This window comes from Meles meles, chromosome 4 (genome assembly GCF_922984935.1).
Source record: "Meles meles chromosome 4, mMelMel3.1 paternal haplotype, whole genome shotgun sequence".
NCBI classification, from domain to species: domain Eukaryota; kingdom Metazoa; phylum Chordata; class Mammalia; order Carnivora; family Mustelidae; genus Meles; species Meles meles.
The window spans coordinates 66,459,558-66,482,223 of record NC_060069.1 but is presented as its reverse complement, the minus strand read 5'-3'; the positions used below and the strand labels follow the sequence as shown (position 1 = coordinate 66,482,223).

The 22,666-nt window shown below is 42.6% G+C and overlaps 1 protein-coding gene across 1 annotated transcript in view; it reads left to right on the top strand.

Annotated features, from left to right (window-relative positions):
- Positions 1–22,666, top strand: part of TMEM212 (transmembrane protein 212) — a 96,570-nt gene that overhangs the window by 11,662 nt on the left and 62,242 nt on the right. The window lies entirely within an intron of this gene.

Here is a 22,666-nt window from a genome sequence, read left to right as displayed (position 1 = left end):
ATCCCAACTTCTTAGAGCCCTTTGTTAAAATGAACTTAAACCCAGGAGAATCATACATTAAAGCGTTGGTTACCCATAACCCCTTGGCATGCATAGCTAATCAGACAATTGGCTGCCATCTTGGACATGATACCCGGGGTTTAACATTGGCTAGAGAGCAGAGAGAAAAGAATGAAAAACATATCCTTAGAGCTTGGTAAGTCTGCCTCATGGAAACCCAATAGTGAGGCCATCTAAAGTACCTGGAAAGAGAAAAATTAATTGAAAACAGAGCAACTTCAGAATATCACCTTCACCCACCTTGCTCAGAGTAGGTTCTTGGTGTGTGATTTCTAAACTAGGGATAGGACACAACTACAATATATTTCTCAAAGTGGATCAATGACATCAGAATCACCCATGGATCTTGTTAAACCATATTTCTGGCTTCTGTCCTGGTCCATTCTTTTTTTTTTTTTTTTAAGATTTATTTATTTATTGTTTATTTATTTGACAGATAGAGACACAGTGAGAGAGGGAACACAAGCAGGGGGAGTGGGAGAGGGAGAAGTAGGCTTCCCGCCCAGCAGAGAGCCCGATGTGGGGCTCGATCCCAGGACCCCAGGATCATGACCGGAACCAAAGGCAGATGCCTAATAACAGATTGCCTGACCTGAACTGAAGACAGACCAGGCGCCCTGAGTCCTGGCGCATTCTTACGGCAGAAATGCTGAGCTTGAAGTCAGGGAATATTCATTTTTAACACATGCCCCAGGAGATCTTGGTGAAAATTCTCTTCCTAGCGCAGGATTCTCTTAGTGTAACTCCTGGACAGAATTTCCATTTTCCCCTCTGTGTAAAATACAGCACTGGTTTGGGTAAGAGTTCTCAATAAATTTAATAAACAGCAAATCTTTGGTGAGCATTTTTGGATGACCTGACACCACTTAATCCATAATGGTAGCAGATCATGTTTCATTAGCAAGGATGAGTGGCTGACACAACGGGATATGAGTTTCTGTATTAATAAATACACCTTTGCCCCTGAGCACAGAAGGAGCATGTGCAGTTTGCACAAGCCTTTGTTACCATGTGAGACACCTTGGTGGTTCAGTAGGTTATCTGACTCTTGATTTCAGCTCAGTTCATGATCTCATGGTTGTAGGAGAGAGAGCACCACGTCAGGCTCTGTGCTCAACATGGAGTCTGCTTGAGATTCTCTCTCTCCTCCTCTGCCTCTGTCCCTCCCCCAACTTGCGTTCACTCTCTCTCTCTCAAAATAAATAAATAAAATCTTAAAAAAACATAAACCTTTGTTACTATGTTACCATGTAGAAACCTCAGCTATGTGAGGGGCGATTTCTAGAAAACACACAACTTTCTTAGAAGAAATGGGGCAGGTCACTTGTTAGGATATGGAATTCTACATGCTGATTCTACCTTTAATGAGCCTCCATATAGTTATATTATTAGGTTCATGCTGAAAGAGATAAGCAATACTTTTATTTTTTATTTATTTTTAAAAGTTTTATTTAAATTCAATTTAATTAACATAGATTGTATTGTTAGCTTCATAGACAGAATTCAGTGATTCATCAGTTACAAACAACATCCCGTGCTTATTACTTCAAGTGCCCTCCTTAATGCCCATCACCTATCAGGAAACTCGAGGCCTATGCAAATTTATAAAAAAGGAAAAAGTGATAGTTTGATGGAAGATTTGGAGGAAATTATAATTATATTGCTTTATAGAACAAAATGGGTTTTTTTTTCAAATCTGTAATAGTCAGTATTATGATGGGAAATATTCTTTTCTAGGAATTGTTCTCTAAGTTCAGAAACAAACCAAACACTCCCTTAGGAATCACCTTTCATTATTTCTCTGCTCTCTGTGCCTTTTCAGTTCAGGAGAATTGAAGTCATCTTGCATCCCCATCAGCTCAAGCTATTATAACAAAATACCATTAATGTGGTAGCTTAACCAACACATTTATTTCTCTCCGTGCTGGAGACTGGAAGCCCAGGGTCAAGGTACCAGGATGGCTGGTCTTTGCTGAGGCCTCTCTTCCTGGCTTGTGGACAGTCACCTCACTGTGTGCTCACACGACCCTTCCTGTGCCTGCTTCTGGACAGAGAAGATCTCTGTCCGAATCTTATAAGGGCACTAATCCCATCATGGGGGTTTCATCCTCATGACCGCATTTAAATTAATTACCTCCCAAATAACTCACCTCCGAAGACCATCCCAGTGGAGATTAGGGCTTTTTTTTTTTTAATTTTTTTTTTTAAGATTTTATTTATTTATTTGACAGCGAGCGAGAGAGAGATCACAAGTAGGCAGAGAGGCAGGCAGATTGAGAGAGAGAGGGAAGCAGGCTCCCCGCCAAGCAGAGAGCCTGATGTGGGACTCGATCCCAGGACCCTGAGATCATGACCTGAGCCGAAGGCAGCGGCTTAACCCACTGAGCCACCCAGGCGAGATTAGGGCTTTCAAGTATGGATTTGGGAAGGAAACACTAACAGTTGATAGTATCTCCTTGAAGGTCACACAGTGTTGGTGTGTGAGCGTGCAGTCATTTGGTACCCAACCAAAACCACAGTGAGAAATGCTTGAAAGAGGCATAAAGGATGTGATGATTTTGACAAAAGCATTATAGTGGCCCTACAGACTGAAAGTCTGTGTCTCTATGAAACTCCCAAACACCCACTGTGATGGTATTAGGAGGTGGGGCCTTCCGGAAATAATTAGGTTTAGTGAGGTCAGGAGGATAGAGCTCCCATGATGGGATTAGCTTTCCTGCTGCCCTTATCAGAAGATGAGGAGGCCAGAGTTGTCTCTCTCCCCTAGGTAAGGAGACAGCGAGAAGGTGGCCATCTGCCAAATAGGAAGAGGGTTCTCACGAGTCGCTGAATCTGCTGACATGGATCTTGGCCTTCCAGACTCTAGAAGTGTGAGAAATTGTTGTTTAAGCCACCCAGTCAATGGGAGTCGGTGACAGCAGCCCCAGCTAAGACCACGAGCCCTTCCAAGTTTCCAGGGCCTCACGGGACGAGGTGGAACTGGAAAAGGAGCACGAGCCCCCCTTGTGTGGCTCCCTGCAGCACACTGAGGTGACATTCTCGGCTGAGGACTCAGTGCAGGGGGCAAAGAGCACCCCATAGAATTAAGTCGAGAAACCAAAACGCAAAACAACCATCGCCCAAATTGTCTACATTCTTGGTCCAGTAAAGTAATAAAGGGATGGGAAAGGAAAGAATTGGGACACCAGACGCGCGGCAGCTGTGCCCGGCAGCTACTCTGCCCCTCCCCCACGGAATGGACCGGCTCCGTCTGTTTTCCTTTCATTATTCATTGTTATGTTTGGGGTTTTGCTTTTTTTTTTTTTTTTTTAATGAAAGGGGAAAGAAAATATTTTTCCCCTTATCATGTGATACAGTGGTTTTCTTTCTTTTTTATTTTCAATGAATTGAGAAATATTTACTTCCCATAAAAGATGGAGGTAAACCCTTTAAAGAGTTCAAAAACATATGAGGACAGAATGTTTACCAGTGGAGGAGCCTCTTCTTCCAAACAAAAGACAAATTTGCAGAAATACACCGGCTCCAAATCTTCTAGCAGACGTGCCCGGTATCATTAGCAAGAGATGAGTTTTGAAACAAATTCATCTTCGATTCTCACCCTAAGGGTCTGAAACCTCATGTTGGGCTTTAGCAAGTTCTCTCTGGTGCTTCTGGGAACTAAATCCCCTCAGGGAGAGTCAAGTCAGTCTCAGGGAGGGCCACACAATAGTCAGAATCCACTGTATGTGTTGCTCATGAGTTCCTTTCTGTGTCTCCTCAACATGGTCAAAAGAAAAACCAGAATCTAGAAAAATAATTGCAATTCCGGACATTAGCATTCCCTTTATCTCATTATGTCATCTGGAATAATAATGGTGGGGACGTGAGCCCTCGTAGGAGCAGAGTAATTGGAGGTGCTATTTATGGGACAGTTACTACTTGTCAGGTGCTTTCCCTCCTCCTTCCTTCCTCACAACCCCACAAATCTCATCAGCCCCATTTCGCAGATGACGATGTTGAGTTGGTCAGGTGGAGTCAGGATTGGCTCCCAGTGTCAAAGGGTCTGGAGGCCAGGCTGGCCCACACCTCTTAGACAGTGTTTCTTCAGATTTACAGACTCGAAGTGGCTTTGTGTAGGCATGCTTTTTTTTTTTTTTTAAGATTTTATTCATTTATTTGACAGGCAGAGATCACAAGTAGGCAGAGAGGCAGGCAGAGAGTGAGGTGGAACAAGGCTCCCTGCTGAGCAGAAAGCCTGACTCTGGGCTCGAGCCAGGACCCTGGGATCATGACCTGACCGAGCGGAAGGCAGAGGCTTTAACCCACTGAGCCACCCAGGTGCCCCTGTAGGCATGCATTTTGTGGGCAGTCTTTCTTATGTTTCTCACAGACAAAAATTAACTCATATATTAGAAATGGAAGCTATTTTTCTTCCAGGGTATTTTCATTTCATTTAATCAGTGAGACCGCACCAAGGGTGAGAGTGACTTACGAAGAGAGGAAATGAGACCAAAGTTGTCTATTGTGATGTATTAAAATTAGCTTGATATTTTGTCAAAGCAGAAGCAATAAGTAAGGAGGTAACTGGACAACTGTTTTTTGTCAGTTTTTACTTTATAATCATTGTGAACATCAGCATGTTTTCCTTTTGACATTCAGTCAGTTTAATCTTTTAATACAAAATACTCTACTGGGTTTTTCTCCCCCCCTTCTTACTTTTAATCTAAAATGGTATTATATGGGGCCTCTGGGAGGCTCAATCAGTTAAGCATCTGCCTTTAGCTCAGGCTGCGATCTCAGGGTCCTAGGATAGAGCCCCACATGAGGCTCTCTGCTCAGCGAGGAGTCTGCTTCTCCCTCATACTCTCCTCTCTGCACTCTCTCTCTCTCAAATAACTAAATAAAATCTTAAAAAAAAAACACACAGAAGAAGTTTTGGCTTTATAAAAGGGCAGAAACTTGAGTAGAAATCAGAAGCCTCCATTCTCTATAACCATATAAATTCGGTTTCAACAAGAAAACTGAATTAATACCTAGTAAATAGTTCAGAATGGCCGTGATGGTGCTAAGATGTGAACAGGAAATCATTTAGCAAAGTAACAATGTTGGTTGGACATCTTGCACTGTATTAAGTACCCAGGAGAATATGCAGGGGTTGTTATTGGGTGTTACGTGGTTCATTCCCCCAGGAAAGAGAGAGATACGGAAAAAGTAACTAAGATAAAGTACAATGAAGGCCATGAGGGGTGAGGAATGACACAATATCACTTCCTCTCCCAGACTAGCCCTACAAGCCAGGGACTGTGGACAAGGCAGTGGTTCACCCCTGCACACATCAGTAGTTGTAGACTTGAACTTCTTCATCTCTAAGACAGCTGGGCTTGGTCAGGCACATCTGCAGACCTTTCCAGCTCTGTCTCAGTCTGTGATTTCCTACCTTCCTTCCTTCCTTCCTTCCTTCCTTCCTTCTTCTCTCTCTTTCTTTTTTTTTCTCTCTCTCTCTTTCTTTCTTTCATTCAGATTTTATTTATTTGAAAAAAAGCACAAGCGGGGGGAAGGGCAGAGGATGAGGGAGAAGCAAACTCCATGCTGAGCAGGTAACACAACATGGGGCTCTATCACAGGACCCTATCCCAGGACCCGAGATCATGACCTGAGTCCAAGTCAGACACCATCCAACTGAACCACCCAGGAACCTTTCTGTCTGTGATTTTCAAATAAAACTTTATTCCATTGGAGAAGATTAACATTCAGAAGCGAGGACTGTTGGTAGCAAGGAGTGGCTCTTTTCTTGTCCCAAACCATGCTGATGTGTCGCTGGGGTACATCACACTGCCTTTACTCTGCTAGCTCAAGAAGTAATATATGCCAACAATATTACTCAAACGAGACAGGTAGGAGAGTTGTTACAGATACACAGATCACTTTAATCACTTTAGAAAAACAACTTTCTTTGCTCAATATTCAATCTGTTGGGGCACCTGGGTGATTCCCACTCTTGATTTGGGCTCAGGTCATGATCTCAGGGTTGTGAGGTCAAGCCCCATGAAGGTCTCTGCACTGAGATGAAGCCTGCTTAAGATTCCCTCTCTCCTTCTCCCTCTGCCCTTCCTGGCTTGCACAACTCTCTTAAAAAAAAAAAAATTCAGTCTCATGTCAAAGCAACCAGAATTGTCTTGTTGGCTGTCTTTCTTTTTTAATTATTCAAGTATAATTAATATACAATGTTATATTAATTTTAGGATATGATACAATGATTCAACAATTCCATACATTTGTCAGTGTTCAGCAAAGAAGCGTATTCTTTGTACTCTTGATCCCCTCTATTTTCCCCATCCCCCCACCAGCTCCCCTCTGGCAGCCACCAGTTTGTTCTGTGCTTAAGGGCCTGTTTTTGTAGGGGTGTCTCTTTTTTTTTTATTTCTTCTGTTCCTTAAATCCAACATATGAGTGACATTGAATGATATTGGTCATTCTCTGATTATCCTATTTTCCTTAACATTATACCCTCTAGATCCATCTGTGTTGTTGCAGAACTTACCATTGTATTTCTAAATAAGTAAGGAACTTCAAACTCCAGTTGATTTGCAAAAAATACTGTTCCAAATGTTTTGTTTTTTTTTTCTCTGATTTCATATGACTAACCTAGTGTCATGGATTAAAAAGAAAGCTGCTGTTTAAAGCAATAGAATTACTTGACACTGGCTGGTAATTAGAGCCTATTTGACAAGAGAAATATCTTGGGTTCACTAGTATGTGTCCTCTTGTCATGTGTTGAGGAATATGGCTCCAAAGCCCTAAATATAACATTTATTGTTTATACTTGCCTCTCAACATTTATTGAGCATATATTATGTGCCAGATATTGTGCTAAAGGCTAAAGGTAGAGACAGAAGGATGAACAAGGCATAGTCTGGTCCTCCACTGACTTACAGGAACTGAAGGGAAATACTACCTAGGGCAGGAGGACCAAGAGCCCAGATGAGGAATAATGAAATCTGAATTAGATAGTGCTAGTGGGCATGGAGAAGAGGTGATACACTTGAGAGATATTTAGAAGGTAGAATCAATAGGACCTTATAGCAGTTAGCGTGTGGGACAAGGAAGGAGCCCAGGGACATGTAGAGGGGTTTCTTGACCGTGAGAGACAAGACAGAGTGATTGGACTTAATGTGTGAGTCCTACTCTTGTCACTTAGGGTTAATTCAGTTTCACATCTCATCATTTATAAAAAGCTATTTTAAGAACCTAATAGAAGGCATCAAGAGTATTTCTGTCTGGGATTCTAGCAAATGAGGTTCTGAAGCTTGCCACAGGACACTCCCTGGCTTTAGTTAGTCACGTATCAGATACAAACAATTCCTTGCTTTAAGTTTGTAATAAACCTAGTGCTGAAGAGCACGGGCCGTAAGACCGTTTCAATCTAGGCCATATTGAACAATTTATCTCTTCTTTTCTTCTACTCTTGCTCTCACGGCAAAGATTGCCAATGAAAACCTGTACATATTAAGCCTAATGGAGTCTTTTCAATCTGCGTTTTCCTTGACCTCTCCACTGCCTTTGAAACTATTGACTGCTTTCTTCATGAAATCCTCTCCCCTTTGACTTCCACACACCACTGGCTTTGGTTTTCTTCCTTCTTCAAAGCTTTTCCTCCTCAGTCTCTCCAAAGGCTCCTTTTCTCTGCTTACTTCTTTAAGGTTGGTGGCCTCAGTTATCAACTTTGGGCTGATACCTCACACATCCATATTTATAGCCCAGTCCCTTCTCCTGCTCTATTGAGCTCTACATCGGACTGTTTTCTGGGCACTTTCCTGGGTGTCCCACAGACACATCAAACTCAAGATGTTTATAACAGAGCTGATCATCTCCTTGTCCCAACCACCCGCTCGTCTTCCTGTATCTCCAGCTCAGTTGCTAGCACTCATAACACTCAGGACAAGCCTAAGACCGAAAGTCATCCTTGACTCCTCATACCTCAGTTGATCACCACATCCTGACAACTGCACCTCTTAAATATTTATTCACCAAGTCCCCCTTTCTCTGTACCGACCAGGGTGACCCTGGTTCAGCCCTCCATCTTCTCTTACTCAGATATCTTTGCTTCCAATCTTGTCTTTCTTAAGAAGTATCCTTAAACTGTGGAAAGAACCAAGATGCCCTTCAATGGACAAATGGATAAGGAAGATGTGGTCCATATACACAATGGAGTATTACGCCTCCATCAGAAAGGATGAATACCCAACTTTTGTATCAACATGGACGGGACTGGAAGAGATTATGCTGAGTGAAATAAGTCAAGCAGAAAGAGTCAAGTATCATATGGTTTCACTTATTTGTGGAGCATAACAAATAACACGGAGGACATGGGGAGATGGAGAGGAGAAGGGAGTTGAGGGAATTGGAGGGGAAGATGAACCATGAGAGACTATGGACTCTGAAAAACAATCTGAGGGTTTTGAAGGAGTGGGGGGTGGGAGGTTGGGGGGAGCCAGGTGGTGGGTATTATGGAGGGCGTGTATGGCATGGAGCACTGGGTGTGGTACATAAACAATGAATTCTGTTACACTGAAAAGAAATTAATAAAAAAATAAAATTGCCCCTTAAAAAAAAAAAGTATCTTCCACACAGGCTTTAGAATGAGCTCTCCCAAGTTCAAATCTGTTCTTATTACTCCCCTGTGGAGTAATAGTAATAGTATAAGTCATAAATATTATCTTATGCTAATAGTATAAGTAATAAATATTATCTTATTACATCCTTCTGTGGCTCCCCATAACATGCAAGATACAGTCAACCTCCTTCATGTGACATCCATGTGGGTGCAGCTCCTCTCCAAGAATATGGACTGACTAAGGTGAGCAAAAAATGTGGGACTGGGAGTGTGGGGGTCAAAAGAGTAGCAGAGTGGCAGGCTGCAGTACTAGAGGTCACTTTTATGGCTTCCTGGCCGCAGCTAAAATCTTACCTAAATACCTATGTCAGGAATATTTCAAATTTAAAAACAATCCACACATCACAGGGGAATTTACTGTGGTCATGGAATCCAAGAAGAATTTCCAGGAAGAGAAGCAGAGAGAAAGTCAATTTGCATTTCCATACCGAGGAACGGTACCTTATTGAGGAAGCATTGCGTTCAACATTATTTATGACACATGGAGAACCTGATATGCCACGGTACGTTTGAAGTCAGACACTTTGAGGTTTAATTGTTTCCTCCATCACCTACCGTCTGAGCAGCCTTGAACAAATCAATATTGAACCTCTTTGCGCCGGAGAGACCACACGTACCTCACACGTTGCCAAATGAAATGGCGTCATGACTTTTAAGAGCCTTACACGGCTTGGGCACTTGATAGCTGCTCAAGAAATGCTTGTTTTCTCCCCCTTACTTCTAATCAAATTTAAATTCTTAGCTCTCATTCGAAGATTTTAGAAAGTACCCTCTAATCTTCTGTTAATTTTCCAAAAGCTTCAAACCAACCCAAACTAGACAAAACAAATAGCAAATGACCAGAAAAGATAGTCAATGGAGAGAGCCCTCACTTCCTTAAACAGTCCCTTGCCCACAAAAGTAATAGTTCTTCTGAATTGTTTTATGCTTATGCCAGATATTTTATTACACATCTATTTCTTTTTTATATCTTTCTGCCATCCCCCTCCACCAGTATCACCAATATTGTTCTCTCTGGTGATTCCTCTTAAATCCTTAAATGGTACCATGGTGCTGTTACTTGAACCATCCTTCATTGGGCTCCGGTGACATAAAAAAGGCTAAATTAAATGTCAAAAGTGACACTCTATTTTCGTTGATAAATTGTAGAAATAAACACTGCTTTAACTTTTTTTCTTCCTAGGGTCAAAAGAATGGACAATAAATTTCAAGCAGCATTCCTCTCAAATTTGTTTGTGGCCATTATTTTGAAATACTTGCAAAATAATTTTTTTCTTCAAACTTTTTCCTCTATGTTCTTATGAAATAAAAATGGAAATAATTGTACATTGTAGCCTTTTCAGATTAACCCCATTTTTCCTGATTTACCTGCTATGATTTTTTTTAAGATTTTATTTATTTATAAATAATATATTTATAATATATTATTTATAATATTTATAATTATAATATTTATAAATAATCAGAGAGAGATCACAAGTAGGCAGAGAGGCAGGCAGAGAGAGAGAGAGGAGGAAGCAGGCTCCCGGCCAAGGAGAGAGCCCGATGCTGGGCTCGATCCCAGAACTCTGGGATCATGACCTGAGCCGAAGGCAGAGGCTTTAACCCTCTGAGCCACCCAGGCGCCCCCTTGCTATGATTTTTAAAACGGAAATTCTATCATCATTGTCATAAAATTTTAGAATCTGAAATATAAATTCACAATGCATGAATGTTTTCTTTAAATTCCTCTTGTCCCTGTGTGGTGTTTCAATAAACTGTCGGTCTATATCACCTAAACTAAGGAACCATTTTTCTCACCATTTCTTCATTGCCATTACCAAGGCAACTATAGATCCTCAAATACAATTAAAACATGGAAGTGTAGCCATAATGAGAAGGGCCTCCTGCAGGGGGAGAATGACCCTCCCTTCTGGCCTCTCTGTAGCTTGTCTATGGCACTCATGACAGTTTAATAGTTAGAAGGGACCTTAGCTGTTCTCTGGGCCAACTTCTCATCGAAAGTCCCAAGATCTAAATGTCTCTGACGGCTGAACCATTCCCAAGAGGCAACCTCATTCAGCTGTTGCATGGCTCTAAAGGTAAAGCTGGGGTGCCCAGCTGGCTCATTGGGTAGGGCATGTGACTCTTGATCTTAGCCTTGTGAGTTCAAGCCCTACATTGGGTATAGAGATCACTCGAAAATAAAATCTTTAAAAAAAAAAAATGTAAGAGGTCTTTCTTAAACTGTCCAGAGATTTGCTTCTTATATTCTCTTTGCCATATATTCTTTTTTTTTAAAGATTTATTTATTTATTTTTGAGAGAGAAAAGGGGCACAAGGGAGGAGGGGCAAAGAGAGAGAATCCCCAAGCAGACTCCCTGCTGAGCACAGAACCCCACATGGGGCAGGAACTCACAACCCTAAGATGGTGACCTAAGCCGAGAGCCAGAGTCCTCTGCCCAACTGCCTGAGCCACCGGGCGTCCCTCTATGTCATATGTTCTCACATGTCTCTATGTCTGCACGCCTGCAGCTCTTAATAATATAGCACAGTGGTTCTCACATGAGATTCCCATGCCGGGAGCATCAGCATCACCCAGAAACTTGTATGAACTGGAAACTTGGGGGTTGGGTCCCAACTGTCTGTGTCAGGAATCCCTCCTCCCGGTGAGTCCTAGCATGCTAAAGCTTAAGAAGCACCCACCAAGGGTGGCAGAAAGTGGGCGGGACTTCTGAATGAGAAACACCCAGTTTCAGACCCTGGGCTCGTGGGTTTAGGCAAGAGCCTCAGTCCCTCCCTGGTCCTGTGGAACTGATGACGTTTGCTAACTCTCAGGCTTGCTGAGAGAATTCCGTGGCACTGCAGAGGTAACCCAGGAGGCAGTCGCTCTAACACGACTTAAGCACAAAAATTGCGTCGTGTCATTGATTCAATTCAGCACATTTATTAGATGCCTTTAAAGGTCCGTCTCTATAGCGTCCATTGATTTGAGAATGCACAAGTACAGAGTGAAAATGTGAGACATCATGAAAACGATGATGTGTAGAGAAGCTAAATGACACATCCAGTCATTGGAACGTATGACACAGCTCAGTCTTTGGTGTCTGGAAGTCCCATAGGGGCCGTCCAGACCTCAGCCCTTCAATTAACGCATGTTCACCTGTCACTTAATGAAGCTACCCGACGTCTAGTTGTGGGTGATTACACCAGGAGGGATTTTACATTTTATCAGTATACTGTCTGAATTCATTTCCACCTTACTGGAGCAGTTCCACCCAGGACTGAGTGCCCCAGAGATTTATTTAGTTACTTCCATTTTGCTTTCTAATGTGCATCCCTCTCTGCTCTAAAAGGGTTTCGGGTGACCGCTGGACATTCTCTCAAGAGTTGGCGCTCCAGCCTCTGGGGCCCCCACTGCAGGAGCAGTGAGATGCTGTGATTGCTTCCCGGATTTTCCGTGCTCAGCACGATGTGCCCCGTTCCAAGATCCTGGTGAAGCTGTCCAAGACCAAGGGCTTTAGGTTAACTGGGATCCCACGTAAAACGTGTGAAAAATCATATTCAGTTGTCAAGATATATGCAGGTTTACTTCTTGCCCTTGCTTCCACAGAGAAATGAGCAGACGTTTTACTACGCCTTCACCGGTGAGAACTGAATTGTTACCCCTCACCATCCCATGCCAGAAAAAGTCTGCTTTACTGGGCCTTCCGGAAGGAATAAGGCACCTTCGCTCTCAAACAGCCTGTTTCCAGTTTTGTGCGGCTGATGATATTCCTTGACCGGTGACAGAGGCCAAGGCTGGAAAATAGACTGGTTTACTTATAAGTCTTTGAATGTGGACACATCAGCTTGTGGGAAGGAAACTATTTAAAATGGGGCTTAGGACAAGGGGAGGGAAAATCCCCTTTCTCCATATGAGATTCTTCCACGGTGTTGTCATGCAATGTTGAAACCTCGGTAGAACAGTGGATCACTCTCATTGGATATATGCAAATTATCTGAGACCCAGTGGTTTCCTGCCAGGCAAAAACTTATAATAACAGAGCAAGAATGCAATCCGAGCCCTGGCTCTCTGAAATCCCTGAAAGAACAGAGTCGTTCTTGACAGGGCAATTTCAGCCCTTGACATTCCAGGAAATAGCTTAATAATGTCATTTAGGCTGGGGTTGTAACCAGTCCTAAGACACAGAGACACAAATGGCCTATGTAAGATTTAAAATATCGGTTCAGGAACCACTTTTCATTCTCACAGAGAGTTTAACAACAAAAACACTACCACCACAAAACTAAGTAATGCATCCTAATTAAATTAAGCATTGTCCCCACTAATTAAACCCAACCTAGGAAAAAGGAAGGGTTTCTGCCAGGAAATTACAAACACATCCTGACGACTATTTCTTTTCCATTTACTTTCCTAGGTACTAGGTCCATGTCATATCCAGGATGTGAGACCCAAACAGAACTGTTTTTTGATCATTAATGTAGGTGCAGGAGCGAACCCCACCCTGGGGCCTCAAAAGTCTTTATGAGACACGCTGGCCTTTCCATTTCGATGTGTTTCATTTTCTCTGGGTGCAGTGCAGCTGAAAAAGGTTACAAGACTCAGGTTAAAAGTCAGGAAGTAGATCAGGGCCCCACACTGTGACATCACTCTCTTACAATGCAATGATGCAATGACATTTCCTACAGGAAAATGACTCGAGCTGACAGGCAGCCTCAGTTCCCTGCAGTGGAAGGTGTCTGGCCTCCCCCACTCCAGCTCCTGCCTCCTTCCCTCCTGCCCCTTGGCTGGGCCTTCTCAGAGAGAGAGAGAGAGAAAGAGATCCAAGCCACTTTCATTTTGCAGCAGTCTTGATATATTTAAAATGAAGGGGTGCCAGAATTTAGTTACAAAAATTGTGGGATATTTTAACTGTTAAAGCAATTAACGCTTTTAAACAAAACATAGGGTTTTGTCATTCTCAAGACAGTTTCTAGATCTATTATTAAAAGCGACATATAGGCAGAGCCACAAGGGATGGTTGTATGTGTTGGCCAAAGGGAAGGGCAGGGATTAAAATCTGGCTTGCTCTCTGATTACCAAACTCTGCTTGCTGGTGCAATACTAGATCTGCGCTTTTCTGATTCACACAAACATCTCACCGCCAGTGATAGATGGTCTTGTAACAGACCCAGGTTTAAGTTGAATGATGAATCAGTCTACTGCTTTCAGTCCTGGGTGTCTCTATAGCTGTAGGTACAACATCTTTCAGAGGAATGCCTAGAGGTGCACATTTGAGGACCTGCCTGATTATGAATTCTGGACAAATGAGTCTCCTGCCATAACACCCCAGCACATAGAGAGCCTTTGGTGGGGGGTGGGGCTTATAAACAGGGGCTGCCAATGAGCTCCCGTAGGCTGTGTGGGGGACATGGCTTGGTGAGTAGAGGGTCTGAGCTAGGTCTTAGCCTGGCCAAGTAATTTTATGCTCTAACTGTAATACCGTAATGGCACTTCTCACCCCCAGTATGGTAGATGCTGTTCTGGACTCCGCATGAAGACACACCTGCTCCAGTCTTAAGACCAATTCAGAGACCTGAATCAAGGCAAGAGATGTAAGGTCTCGTGCTCATCCTGGGACGCCACCTCAAACAGTTCCTGCTTTTCCATCTGTGGCCTTGTAACTCGGTTCCTGGGTTCCTGCCTCTGTGTGAGTTCTAGCTGCTGGGTGTCTGGTGAGTGCCGCCTGGGACTAAGCGTTGATTGCCTTGATTTACCTTACCATTGCCAGGCAGATTTAAGCTCTCTGTGGCCATTGAGTGGCTAGGTGTCAGGGTGGTTTGAGGTCCGGTTTACGCAGGGACCCAAAATGGGGAGTGCTGCTATAAATCGTTACACAGTAACTGGATGGAGCTTGCAGTAACAGATATGCTATCTCTAGAAAAATTTGCAAATATCTCAAAGCCCAATACATTTCTTTAGGAGGAGTCAAAACAGAAGCCTAGTTGTCACAGCTTTTCCCCATTACCCTCTGGGGTTCTCTCAGAGGTGTAGGGTCTTCATAAGGGAGTAACTGTTTCCAAAGTCGATCAAAGCATCCCTAGTTACAATCTGGGAAGCAAAACCTGCCTAGAAAGGAGGATAGAATGTAAAATGCCCCAAATTACTGGGATTTGATTACTCTGCCAAATTTGCATTCTTATACTATCTAATCACGCCCTTTGAAGGACTCAATATTTCCTATAGTTAAACTTAAAAGGAAAACAAGGAATTTATTTTACATCTGATACATTTGTAGAGTCACAGGATCTAGGGCCTCTATTTTTCACTGTTTGAGCAAACTTCTGCTTGCCCATACATGTTGAAAGTGTCATTTCACCTGAATACACAGAGCAGACTTGCTGAAGACTCTACCCTTTCACCTTGCTCGAGGCGAGGAGAAAGATCAAAGCTTCCTGAATTTTTTAGGGATGACCCCTTCTTTGTTCCGAACACCTCTCACATCTCCTGTTTGTGGAAGCTTCTGCAAAGGCCGCGTTGTTTTTCTGTTCCATAAATCTGCTTTGTCTAAGCAGGACTGTCATTGCCCATTTGGCCCCCTAGAAGAGGGAACTTACCTACGTGGATAGATTCTTTACTTTATAATGGTTCCTTAAAATCGTAGTATCTTAAACACACGTTTTAGAGGAAAGAATGATCTGAATTAGATTTTTTTAAGTTATTTGTGATCAATATGCTGTAATGATAAGATGGATATAGCACAAGGGAAAACTCATCTGTTATCAAGACTGCCATGAACAGACCAAATGACTGAATGCCTTTCTGTATTTATCTGTTAATTTTATTAGTTCTTTTTGCGTTGAAATAGAATATGAAATAAGCCATGATGCATTATTTCACTTAGTTCATTCACTTATTATTGATTCAGAATATGTGGAGTGACCGCCGGCGGACAAGGTGTAATGACTCAGGAAACGAAATCTCCTAGTTCACAGAGCAGAGATGAGATGGAGATAAATACCACAAAGGCTACACGGGTTCAATGCTTTCCAGGCTAAGAACTGAAAAGCACATTTCACCTTCTTTGGTCTTAGTTTTCTCAACTGTAAAACAGAGGAGCCAAAATTAATTGTATAGTCCCTTTAGCTCTAAAATTCTGGGACTAAAAGAAATACAGGCCAGTGTTAAAAGCAAATTTTAAAAGCACAAACTTTCACAGGCTTTGTTTGGCAAATATCACGAGGGAGATAAGCTCAAATCTGAATTCTGACCGCTGATAGGGAGATGGACACTATTACAGACACAGTGGACAACAGGAGGAAAAATACGGAGCTTGGCAGTAAGTGGGAAAAAATATCTAAGTGGCACAGACAGACCGGACAGGAAGGAGCCAGAACTGAGAGCTGTAAAGCAGGATGGGGCTGAAGGCACCACAGGTCTCAGATCAATCAATCAACAAGGATTTTATTCGACTCGGGTTACTCTATTTGTTAAGGGATACTTAAAGGGGCGCCTGAGATAACATGGCCAAGGATTATAAGCCCTACTAAGTATAGAAGACGGCGAAAATATCCTAGCATCCATCTCTATAAGACTAGCGGAGGAAGGGCATCTGTAAGCAAAGAGGGCTTAGAAAATATTTTAAGAATGCTCTGAGGTTCAGCTTCAAACAGGGTTCTGGCTAAGGATTGTGAAGAAGCAGCAGTTACAGGCAGTCAGGGGACAGTAACCAAAACGGAGTTTCTCTAAGTGAAGACTTTGGACAACCACCATTTGGGAAGGGTCCTGTGGCAAGCAATTAGTCTGGCTGCCAACGAAGGAAAAAGTTTCACACGTCCTCAAGACACAAATGATACTTTGGTGTCGTAGAATGATTTCCCGCGGGACTCCTTTCTCTCAGGGATAGAAAATTACGCAATGCCCTATAATGCTGTGTTCTCTTCCAGAGTGAGAACGAGGTGAAGTCCACGGCATTGCACTTTTTGCTCTGCTTGCTAGGAAGCTGGAGCCAGAATTCAGATTCAGTCTCAGGACTTAAACGTCAGTATCTGACCTACTGGTTTAAAATTGGTAGCTTCTCACCCGATCTTTCTTGCTTAATAATTTTGCGATATTTGTAGGTTTAATTAGAGGCCATCTCCTGCATTCATTTATTTCACAGATTGTTTATAAAATACTTATTATGTGCCGGGCACATCCAGTCATTTAGGAGGGCAGGTGGTATGTGGCCCTGGCCTGGCAGGCAGGAGTCTCTGTCTCTGGTTTGTGCTGTGTTTAGGTCTTTGGGCTTGGTGTTTATATTTGGGATGCAGTTCAAGCATTTTCCAGATGAGCAAGGGTTCTGGGACATATAGCTACTTTTCCTAATAACTCACTCCATTTCATCTCAGTTAGGAGTGGATTTTTCCCCTGAGGGTCTTTGATCCTACAGCTGCAGACATTCTGGCACCAGGGAGCCTTAGAGGTCAAGGCTCCAGGACACACAGAGGTCAATGAAATCAGGGGACATCTTAGAAACCGCTGACAACCAATGGGGGTGAACACTGTGGCTTCCAAGATGGATGGATGATGTCATTTGTGGTATAAATAAGTCTGTGCTTACTAAGCTCTGACTGGGAGCCAACAGGTGTATCCCGGAACAGTGCTCTTTGGAAGAGACCCTTTGAGGAAAAAATAGTCAATAACCTTTGTGCTTACCTTAATCTAGGTAGTCTCCTTTGTCATGTCAGACTCCCAAAACTGAGCATTGTGCAGTACAAAATCAAGACTATGAACTTGAGTTTCAGTTTCCCCATCTGTAGAATAAAGGAGCTAGACTCACCAGTCTTCTAGAACCTTCTAGCTCTAATCACCTGGCATTTTATGACCCAGTTCTCCTTCCAGTCCCTTGGCCTTGCCACTCGACACAGATAGTCACCATTATCATCCTCTTCAAAACTAATAAAAAGCAATATGCAAACAAGTCCAGTGGTAATACCTGTATAATGGCAACACTGAAGGACAAGCGTGAGACCGACTGAAAGATTATTGAGTTATAGCAAAGTCATACTAGATATGGTTGCTTTTCAGCATGGGTCATTTCCTTTGTAGCATATCCAAATCCACAGCAAACTGTTTACACAAAGTGTACACAAATACACCTGTATTTGTACCCACATTCACATGTTAGCACAGCAATGTGTATATAATACATATGGGAATACAAATAACTTGTGAACCTAGGAAGTGGTTTACCAATACTTTTATTTCATATCGGTGATTTATATATAAAACAAACATCCGGGAGTATGACGGACACAAATAAAGGGAAGATACAATTTCTGTCCCAAGGAATTTATGATTTAACCGAAGTGCTTAAAAACGTAACCAGCATTGGGGCACCTGGGTGGCTTAGTGGGTTAAAGCCTCTGCCTTTGGTTCAGGTCATGATCCCAGGGTCATGGGATCGAGCCCCACATCGGGCTCTCTGCTCAGCAGGGAGCCTGCTTCCCCCTCTCTCCCTCTGCCTACCTTTCCCCCACTTGTGATCTCTGTCAAATAAATAAATAAAATCTTAAAAAAAAATGTAACCAGCATTGTGCGGAAAACATTTTAATAGGTTCAGTGATATTTGAAACATGTACATAGGAAAATGACACATTCATTTATAGTGAAATATCAATATTGAGTACTATCCACTATGTTAAACGCTAACTAAAAATAGTAACAGAGATCTCTGCACTTTCTATCCTCATCAACTGATTAAAAGGATACCTATTCATTCATTCATTCATTCATTCATTCATTCGTTCATTCTGCAAACAATTACTGAATGCTTACTATGGCAAGAGTACAGGGACAGGCCCTTTGGAGGACAGAGGTATGATCTCTTAATGATTCCTGTCTTCAACGATCTTAAAATTTAGTGGCAGCCAGGAAACAGCTAACAAAGCAGAATGGAAACAAAATATCAGTAAAGGGCTAGAGAGCACTTCTGGGAGGATGGACAGAGTAATTATGCCCAGAGGTTAGGAAATCCTCCTAGTAGAGATGGCCCTGGAGCAAGAAAGATGAAAAACACTTTAATGGCGGGGAAAAAGGGGAAGGTCATATCAGAAAGAGAGTTCAGTGAGAACAGAGGCATGGAGGCATGAAAATTAATGCATGTCCTGGGAATAGCAAGTAGCCGGGGATGGCTGGAGCGTGGTATCCAAATAGGGCAAGATGAGGCCAGCAACTTCGGAGGGAGCGAGCACAGGAAACACCTCCGATGCCACGTTAAACCTACTGAAGACTATTCAGTTAACAGCAGGGAGTCAGCAGAGGTCTGTGCAGCTCTAAACAAACAGGAGGCTGGACTTGTCCTTGGTATCGAGCATACTTCTGTCACGAACTACTGCTCAAGGGTAATTAAGTAGGGTAGAAAAAAAAGGGTCTTCTAAATTAGGAGATTTAGGGGCTACGAGGCAACAAGAGGAAGTCTTGTGTGGGATGTCTTGGTGCTCCTCATGTAGCCAACTCCAACACATCCTTTAGATATCAAAGTAAACATTTCTTCCTCAGGAAAGCCTCCCTGCACCCTGACTGAGTCAGGTGTCTCTGCTGTGGAACCACAGAGATCCCTGTACCTGGCCTTCCTAGTACTTCACAGAGTTTGTAATCATGTATTTGCCTGCATGTGATTAATGTGTGTGTCCCTCATGGACGGTAAGCTCCTCAAAGGTGGGGATTATGTGTTTGTCTTGCCCTTCAGCCTTTACTGTAGGCTACTCCATATGTCTGACCCAGAATAGGGACGAAAATATTTGATGGATGAATGAATGAATGAATGAAAGGAAAGAAAGATGGAAGGAGGACAGAAGGAAAAAAAAGAAAAGAAGGGGGAAGGTAAGAGGGAAACACAGACATATGGGAATGGACACATTGTTGGAGAAGAATAATGAGAAATAATATTTGAGACCTTATAAGTGCGTGTGGTGGTTTTAAAATATGGCTTCAAGGGGCGCCTGGGTGGCTCAGTGGATTAAGCCGCTGCCTTCGGCTCAGGTCATGATCTCAGGGTCCTGGGATCGAGCCCCGCATCGGGCTCTCTGCTCCGTGGGGAGCCTGCTTCCTCCTCTCTCTCTGCCTGCCTCTCTGCCTGCTTGTGATCTCTCTCTCTGTCAAATAAATAAATAAAATCTTTAAAAAAAAAAAATATGGCTTCAAAATTCTTCGACATTGCTTTCATTGAAAGATGGGATCTACAGCCTTTGTCCGTGATCCTGAGCAGCCTTGTGAAAAACAGAATGCAGTGAAGATGATGGTGTGTGATTTCCGAGGCTAGGTTGAAACTACTTAGTTCTCTCAATACGCTCGCTCTGGCAGAAGCCAGCTACCGTGTAAAAAAGTTTGACCCCCTTGAGACCACCAGGCTGAAGAAGCCGGCTTGTTGGACGTTCCAGTCGACAGACTGAACTCATCTCTGCCAAGAAAATGTGAATCAAGTTGTCTTGACCCTTGGGACCATCTCATCTGTCAGCTGAGTGCCTTTGAGTGACCTTAGTAATTGCCTTGAGAAGCAAAAGAATTGCCCAGCTGAGCCCAGCCTGAATATCTAACCCATAGAATCTTTTGCAGAATAAAATGGTTTTTGTTTTATGCCAATTTGGGATAATTTGTTAATAGCAGTAGTGACTGGCACATCAACCAAAGTCTCCATAGAATCTTCCCCAATCACCGCCCATCCATAGCAACTGAGGAAACTGAGATCCAGAGAGAAGAGCATGTTTAACCATGTTTCTAAATTGACAGCTGTAAAGCAAAGCCTACGAGCTAATCTTCTGACCCCCAGGCCATTGCCTTTTTCTTTCTAATACATGATAATGCACTAAGAAAAATTTCTGTTTAATTATACGCAGGGTCCGGAGAACAACTCTTTGTCATGCCACAATTTTATCCCCGTTGATGCTTTCTTCCCATTGATAATTAAATGGATTAGTCAAACTCCTTGACGTATATACAAAAAAGTGAACTGTGGGCTCCCGTGTGGAGCTTTACAAATGCTGTCGATGATTTGGACATTTGAATGCAACTACCTCCCAATTAGAAGATGAAGCATGTTCAAGTATATAAAACACAATAACATTTCTTTTCAAGTTTGTGGCATTCGAATTCTTAGCGGACTAGTTCAAGGCTGTCATGTCCAAATTCACTGAAAGCTCTTTTCTGCTGAAAAAAAAATGCCGCCTCTATTAATATCACCTTTTCCTCTGCAGTACACTTGCTTGCTGGTGATTTATTATGGACAAGCTGCTTCCTGTTCTTTTTAAAAGTTAGATTCTTTTTTTTTTTTTTTTTAATTCTGCAAGTAGAGGAAGAATTCCTCATCTCTTGTCCCCAGGGTGATTTAGTTAAGGCTAATCTTCAGGACAGAGTTTGGGTATTTACAACTCACAAATTGATGCTGCCTGATACCAAACAAAAGAGAAAGGGTCTTGTTGCTGTATCTGATGTCAGTTGGGAGCTAATCCGAAAAACAAATAAGGAAGACCAGCTCTCTCACCATGTGTTTGGGAAAAGATTCTTTGAGATTCTGGAACACTGCAATTACATTTTAGACATGGAAACATTTTCCCTTAAGAAGATCAAAGATGTTTATTATTCTTTGGTTGGCAATAATGTCATTATTTTTTAAAGAGACTCTATCTGAGGAAAACAACTGAGTAATCTGACCCGTACGCTCTGCATTAGCTCTACCTCAAAGAAAACCATGTCCACGGATGACTCAAAAGTTAATGTTTATCTTATTACATTTTTCCTATTCCTACAGTGAAACCCATGAAAAATCTAAGGAAAGACAAGGTCGAATTCAATTTTATTCAGAATTTCTCATAATCACAGCTTCACAGACTTTAACAAATGTTAATCTCTTTAAAATCCCACTCGTGATGTAGAAAGTACTTGAGTAGAGTGTGTGTTCATGGCTTTAGGTGATGACGCCCAACTCAAACCCGTTTTAACAAAAAGCGGAATTGATTTGCTTTCGTAACAGAAAAGTACAGACTTAGAATGCGCCTCAGGCACGGCTAGAAGAGGGGGCACACTGGGGCTAGGCTTCTACCTCCAGTCTCTGTCTCTCTCGCTCTGTTTTCCTCAGAGTTGGTTGGCATCTTTCTCAGGCTGAACCCGTGTAATGGAAAAGATGACCACTGGCAGCTCTCAGCTCATTGGGCTAGCTTCCAAACTCAGCAGCAGAATTCTGGGTCGCTTCAGACACAGGCCTGGGGCCGATCCTGTCTGGTCCCTCTTGAGTCACATGCCCACCCTTGTGGAATTCTCCTTGGCTACACCTGTAAGGTACTGGGAGTATATTTTAGAACTTACCAAGAGTTGTAGTTAGATTTTTGGCATATTTATTTTTAAATAAAATATTTGCCTTAAAGACAGTGTATAAAATGGCATGCCAAGTTATACAGCTAAGCTTTCCAGAAACTCTGTCTCTCTTAAGCTATTTTCCCATACATATCTCACCTTCTTTTCAAAACTAAACTTAGCGAAAGCTTAATCTATATTTGCTTATTCCCCTTTCCTGCCATAATCCTCCTGCCATCTAATCTCACTTCTCTACTAAAGTGGCTTTCCCAAACATCACTCGTCACCTCTCCACAGCCAATCCAAGGCATCTTTCTGGTCTCCTCCTGCTTGTCCTCTTGGCAGCTTTGGACACTCTGAACCACTCTGAACCACTCCCTTTTTTTCTTGGCCCACTCTTGTGAGCTTGTGTGCCTTCTCTTTCTCTGATAGATTCTTCTTGGTTTTCTCTACTAGTTTCTGCTAATGTTCAGCAGCTGCGTAAGTGCCAATGTTCTCCAAAGTTCTGTCTCCAGTCTTCTTTTCTTCTAACTCTGTAGTCTCTCACCTTCATTCAGTTCCATGGCCTCGACCTTCTGCTATCTGATGTTGACTTTGGGATCTCTAGGTTTAGTCTTCTGTCTGTTCTTAGGTGTTAGACAATAATTTTGGAGTGTTCC